Genomic DNA, 6,268 nt, shown 5'->3' on the forward strand with positions numbered 1-6,268 from the left:
CTATATTTATTTTAATGGTGATGGTTAATGAAAATTAAGTGCGGAAATGACATCGAAAATCTAGCCTGGGGTTGGAGGGAATATTTCTGCCATTTTAACTCTTGTTCATGTTTTTGTTTGTTACTTTCCTATGCATTGTGTTTAGGCAAGATGCCAACAGGCAACTGCAGCGTTTTGTGGCATCCATTTTGTCCCTTCTGCAGGAATTAAATAGGTGCCACGATTCTTTGGATAGGGAGAATGCAGAGTTTTTGCTCCTTAGACTGGGGGGGTGCAATGCGTCACATGCATCAGGTCATTGCCTTTGTTGAAAGATCCCCTGAGTTTTCACAAAATGATGTCAACAGCCTAAGACAGCTATCCAGAGAGCTCAGCTTAATCAAGGATTTATTTAGGGCGCTACCTGTTTTCACTCCCAGCTCCTACCGTGCCCCCGTTAGGTATACAGGCGCTGTAGGCTGTCCTTCTTATGAAATTTCTAGAGAACAGATCATACATACATACATACATACATACATAAACTTTATTTAAGCTCGAATTTCAGAGTAGCTTGACCAGCTAATATTTCCGAGCAACAAAATATTTGACAACGAAAAATTAAAATAGAAATTGTTATTTACATATTTACAATTGACTTATGTTAACTAATTATAAAATTGTCGTTTACATGTTTTATGAATTGGTTTTACTGATGTGCTTTTTGAAGTCTGAGAAGTTACATAACCTTATGAAATTGGGTAGAGAATTCCATTTTTTTGTTGCCAGATAAGTAAAGGAGTGGAGACCAAAAGTTGTAGTTTTAGGTTTGGGCATTTCCAGTATATAGTTTCCACGCATGTTGTATGAAGTAGAACGGAACGAGAACATGTTTCTCATATAGGCCGGATAGCTAGTGAAAAATAGACTTTTGTACAAGGTAGTAAGGAATTTACAGATGCGTTGATCATGAAGTTGGAGACAGTTTACCCTGTCTAGCGGCACATTATAAGACGATTCAAAATCGCTTAGAATGAATCTCAGAATCTTTTTGTTAAGAGCTTCTATTTTGTCCCTGTTGTTTGCACTGCAAAAGTGCCAAACTGTTGAGCAATAATCAAAATGAGGGAGTATGTAGGCCTTATACAGTTTCACTAAAATGTCTTTGGAAATAAGGTTTCTGAACCTAAGCATTACATTAAACTGGTTGTTGACTTTTTTGCAAATAAGAGATATGTAATTGTGAAAATTTAAATTGTTATCAATGTTTATTCCCAAAATGTCAATTGAGTCCTTTGTAGGAAACGAGAAGGTGTGTTCCGATTTTCCCAGGATCAAAGCCTGATGTTTGCTTTCATTGGCCAACATTCCATTTTGCCGGTACCACCGGTTTGCTGTCTCGACTGCGTTACGCATGCGCCCATCTAGCGCAACAGGATCACTGTCCGATGAATATATTTGGTGATCGTCTGCATAAGCATTTAACTTAACATCCCCGCAAAACAAGAAAATGTCATTTATGAAAATATTGAAAAACATGGGACCGAGGACGCTTCCCTGAGGCACGCCTCGTCTTGCATGTAGCCACTCTGAAAAAGTATCCCCTATCTTGACCCTCTGATTCCTTGAGGAAAGGTAGTCCTTAATCAGGGCACAACTTGCCTGGTCCAATCCGTAGGCTTTGAGCTTTGACAAGTCCATAGATACAACTACCACAGTGTCCCCTTGATCTCTCATCCTTCTCCATTCCTCCGTCATGCATAGCAGGGAAGTTTCACAGCTGTGAAATTTCCTATAAGAGCTGATATAGTCCGATAGAATCAAGCTATAGAAATCACCAAGTTGCGCTGCCAGGAGTCTTTCAAATATATTATTTAGCGCAGGAAGTACAGTAACCGGCCTGTAATTTGCTTTATTTAGTTCATCGTCCTTTTTGAATAGTGGTGTAATCTGTCCCATCTTCCAAGATGCCGGATACCTACTCTGATCAATAGAGCAGTTGAATAGCACTGTTAGCGGCTTGGCGATCGCAGAAGCAGAATCCTTAATCAGCCTGGGTGGTAACATGTCGTACCCACATGCTTTGCGCGTATTCATGTGTTTAAGCATTTCTTCTACCAACACCATGTTCGTGTGATGAAAGCTAAACTGTTCTGGTGCATGTCTTTGCGCATTACGAATTGTCAAAATACTTGGATGATTCACGAAGTCTTCTCCAAAATCACTTTCCTTTACATCATCAGCCTTTTCCGTCACCTTGACGAAGTGATTGTTCATCAACTCTGCAATCTGTTTCTTATTTGTGATGGGAACTTCATTTTCCTTAAGAACTATGTCATTTGCTTATTTAGTTTTACTGTTTGAGAAGGGGCGATATGTATCCCAGAATTCACGCGGATTCTCACGCCCACTTTCCGTGTTCTTTTATCGCTTTCCGTCTGAGAGACGTGCATTTGTTTCTTTGCCGTCTATACAGCTCGTAATTACAATCCGTGCGATCCCGCATGAATATTTTCCACAACTTGTTGCGATGCCTAATTGCCTTGCGCCAATCTTCTGTCATGTACGGCACCTGGTTTCCTCTGATGTGTGTTTGTTTTACGGGGGCGTGCTCATCAAGAATGTCCGAGTACAATTGATCAAACGCGTAAAGCTTGTCGTCAATATCGTCAAACACTTCCATCACGTCAAGAAACGGGACTTTATGCAAATCGTTCAGTATTTTTTCTTGGCTGTAAGACTTGAGACTCCGAAAACAAATCTTTCGCGATCTTAAAATCGGCGCTCTGGATCGGAGAATGTAATAAACAAGAGAGTGATCACTAATTTGCGTATCTACTATATCAGAGTTCAAAGCTGTTTTCTTGTTGTTGGTCAGGATAACATCCAGCAATGTTTCTGAAGTTCTAGCTTTTCGAGTTGCTTTGTTTATAAGACAATGGAGATCGAAAATGTCCAACAAATCCAGCAGAGTTCGGCCATCCTTAGGAGGCCTATCCGGGTCCAGCAAGTCCGCGTTTAGGTCTCCCAAGTAATAGACGTTGCGAGAGATCGCGATAGTAGCCTCAAAGATTGATGATAGTTCACATTTCCATACAGTTTTGGGAACGCTCGGTGGTCTATATATCCCAACAATAGTAATCCAATTTCTTCCCAGTTTCAGTTTAAGTGCTATGAATTCAGTCTTGAAGCCCGACCAGTGTTCAGAGGAACGATCTTTAAAACTGTTTATCCTTGTGAAACACAAATCACTCCGGATATAAATCATGAGCCCTCCGCCTCCAGCCTTACGATCGCTGCGACAAAAGCGAAAACCGTTCACATGAAATTGGCTGTCCGGAAAACTCTGGTCGATTTGGCTTTTATGTTCCTGTTACTTTTCGTGGACCAGCATTGCTAACATTCTTGGTGTGTCTAGATGGACCATACGTAGGCGGGTCATTGATCTAGACATACCTCCTTCATTTTTAACGTCTTCCCCAATCCAGCAAGTAGAATTGCAGCAAATTGTGCAAGAGGAGCTTGTTTCAATGCCTCGTTGTGGGGAAAGATACATGCAAGGTGCACTACGAAGACGTGGGATCTGTGTCCAGAGATGGTGGGTGCGTGATGCCTTGATCACCCTGCATCCAATTGGTAGAGCTTGTCGCTGGGCACAGCAAATACCACGTAGGCCTTACAGAGTGCCACATCCCAATTTTCTCTGGCACATTGACAGCAACCTGAAATTGCGTCACTGGCGATTTGTCATCCATGGTTGCATTGACGGTTACTCTCGGTTGATTGTTTATCTCAGGTGCAGTAACAACAACAGGACATCAACAGTGCTTGCCTTCTTTCAAGAATCAATCAATATCTGGGGATTGCCTTCCAGAGTCAGAGCAGATGACGGAAGAGAAAAGATCGCAGTTGGTGACCTAATGATTCAATACAGGGGTGAAGGTCGTGAAAGTTTCATCACTGGGCCAAGTGTTCACAACACAAGGATTGAAAGATTATGGCATGAGGTGGTTCACTGCATTTTATATATTTTTAGAAACATATTTTTACATATGGAGCAAATTGGTTTACTTAGTTGCAATAATGATATTGATCTCTTTATCTTACATTGTGTTTACACCCCAAGGATCAATAATGCACTAGCACAGTTTATTGAGACATTTAATAATCATGGACTCTCTACTGAGCATAGCCTTTCTCCACATCAGTTATGGATTACTGGTATTCTGCAACATCATTCTTCCAATTACTCTGGCGTAAGAGGTATTATGGATGATAGCCTGCCAGATGATTTAGTCATGTATGGGGATGATCCCGATGCACCACTACCTCAGGAGAATGAATTATCAGGAGTGGAGGTGGCTCCAATTTCACTATATGTTCCAGAACATGTCATTATGGTGCTACAAGAATCATTTCATCCAGAAGAGGAGGATGGAAACCAGGGAATTAATGTTTATTTTCAAGTCAGGCAATTTCTACTGCTTTATTTTGGTTCTACAAGTTAACCATTAAATCAAGCTGGATTCAGATCTGCTAGAATATGGATATGTGGGCAAATGCTGGCTCCTAAATTTCACGTGCATGGAATTTTAGCAGAGACTGTTGCAGCATACACTATCCTCAGACAAGGAATATGTGGTAAAAGCTGACTTACAGACAAGTGTCATTTCAGTTGAGGATGGCAGCTTTTTTGATAAGTTTCACTTGCGCTATTGATCATACCTTGTTTCTGTCAGTCATGTTTTAGTGCAAGGATATTTGTTTGTCTGGAGTTCGTGAACTGGCATAATTATTGTTGGAACAGTGAGTCATCATTTCCTTTTTTTCAAATGCAAGGACAGATTGCTTCAAGTGTTAAAGAAATATCATATTTCATGACCCATATTTCATGACCCGAACTGGTGTTGTCTTATTTTTCCTCATTTTCAATAATTACATGCTTGCAAGTAAAAAAAAGGGTAACATCTACAGGTCAAGTGGTGGTTTGCCAGTTATCTTAGTTACATGGTTGCTACGGGCATCACTTTTCAAAATTCCCTTACCCTTCTCTGATCATAATGAAATTTTCCATGACCAAATATGAAATGTCAGATTTAGTGGCTGTTTCTGGCCTCAAATTACAGCCCTTTTTTTCACTCTGATGACTGTAACAGAGACTGACTAGTTTTCATCAAATTTTTCTTCTTTGTTATGTAAAAATATCATGAAAGTCACGGTGACACCAAATGTTTCTTCCAGACGATTAAATCAGGTCTGTTGACATTTTTAAATTTCCCGTGAATTTTCTTCACGTTAATTTTCCTTTTATTCAGTTAAAATTTCCTGACTTTTCCCTTGAGTAATTATTTTTTCGCCTCTTTCTGTACTAAACAAAATTTCATTTTCAGTATTGCAGTAAATTTGTTAAGTTTATTTCACTGAGTTTGTCGCCTCAATTAGAGTGCACGAGCACATGCTCCCCTGCCAGTGAAGCTTGATAGGGACAAAATATAAGTCAACATTTTTCTGTTACACGAGCAACATACAGGTTACTACTGACAGTATATCACAAGAGATAACTTTAAATTGTGGCTTGAGATATTTGAGTTATTTTCATACTTTAAGCAACGTCTTAAAGGAAATTCGGGGTATGTGCACATAAAGTGAATTCTTCAACTTGTTCCATATTCTATCATTTGAATAGTTTATCGTGTTAGATCAAAGACTATTTTGTTGCAGAAAATTAATTTGTAATTACCAGTATCTTTTGGTGATAATAAAGTTCCTTATTCGGATTACTTGTTTCCTTTGGAAAAAGTTGTGGGCTAAATGCTTTCCGAAACGAGCATATGATATTGTTCAAAGGGGACCTTTTTGTCAATACGGCAGCCACTTTGAATTTGATTCAAATAGCTATTATCAGATACTTAGGAGGCAAATACCTACTTATTAGCCCCCTGAGAATCCCATAATAGCTATTTTTAACAACTGAATTCACAATGGCACTGTATTGGCAATAAGCTCCAATGAACACGTTGACCCTAGAGTCAATTTGTAATGAGTATATGGTGTGATTTCTAATGTCTGCCACAGTGTGCCTTTTACTTGTCTCCAACTGATTTTTTGGAAAGCTTGCTGTGCAACTAAATTGGGCCGGGTTATGTTTGGGTCTACATATATTCTCATGCAGACTTTTCAGAGCTTCCCCTTACCCTTTTTAAATTATCACTTTCCTTGTGCCACCCCCTATCACTTTACTTTTGCCACCCCGATAGTGTTTCCATTAACTGCCTCTGTGCGCCCTTCCACT

The 6,268-nt window shown here is 39.7% G+C and overlaps 1 pseudogene; it reads right to left on the bottom strand.

The window, feature by feature from the left end:
* Window positions 1-505: 505 nt before the first annotated feature.
* LOC149111199 (uncharacterized) lies at window positions 506-3,889 on the bottom strand (annotated as a pseudogene).
* Between the last annotated feature and the right edge of the window lie 2,379 nt (window positions 3,890-6,268).

This window comes from Orbicella faveolata, unplaced genomic scaffold (genome assembly GCF_042242905.1).
Source record: "Orbicella faveolata isolate gen_17 unplaced genomic scaffold, um_ofav_v1 contig_24, whole genome shotgun sequence".
Lineage (NCBI taxonomy): Eukaryota > Metazoa > Cnidaria > Anthozoa > Scleractinia > Merulinidae > Orbicella > Orbicella faveolata.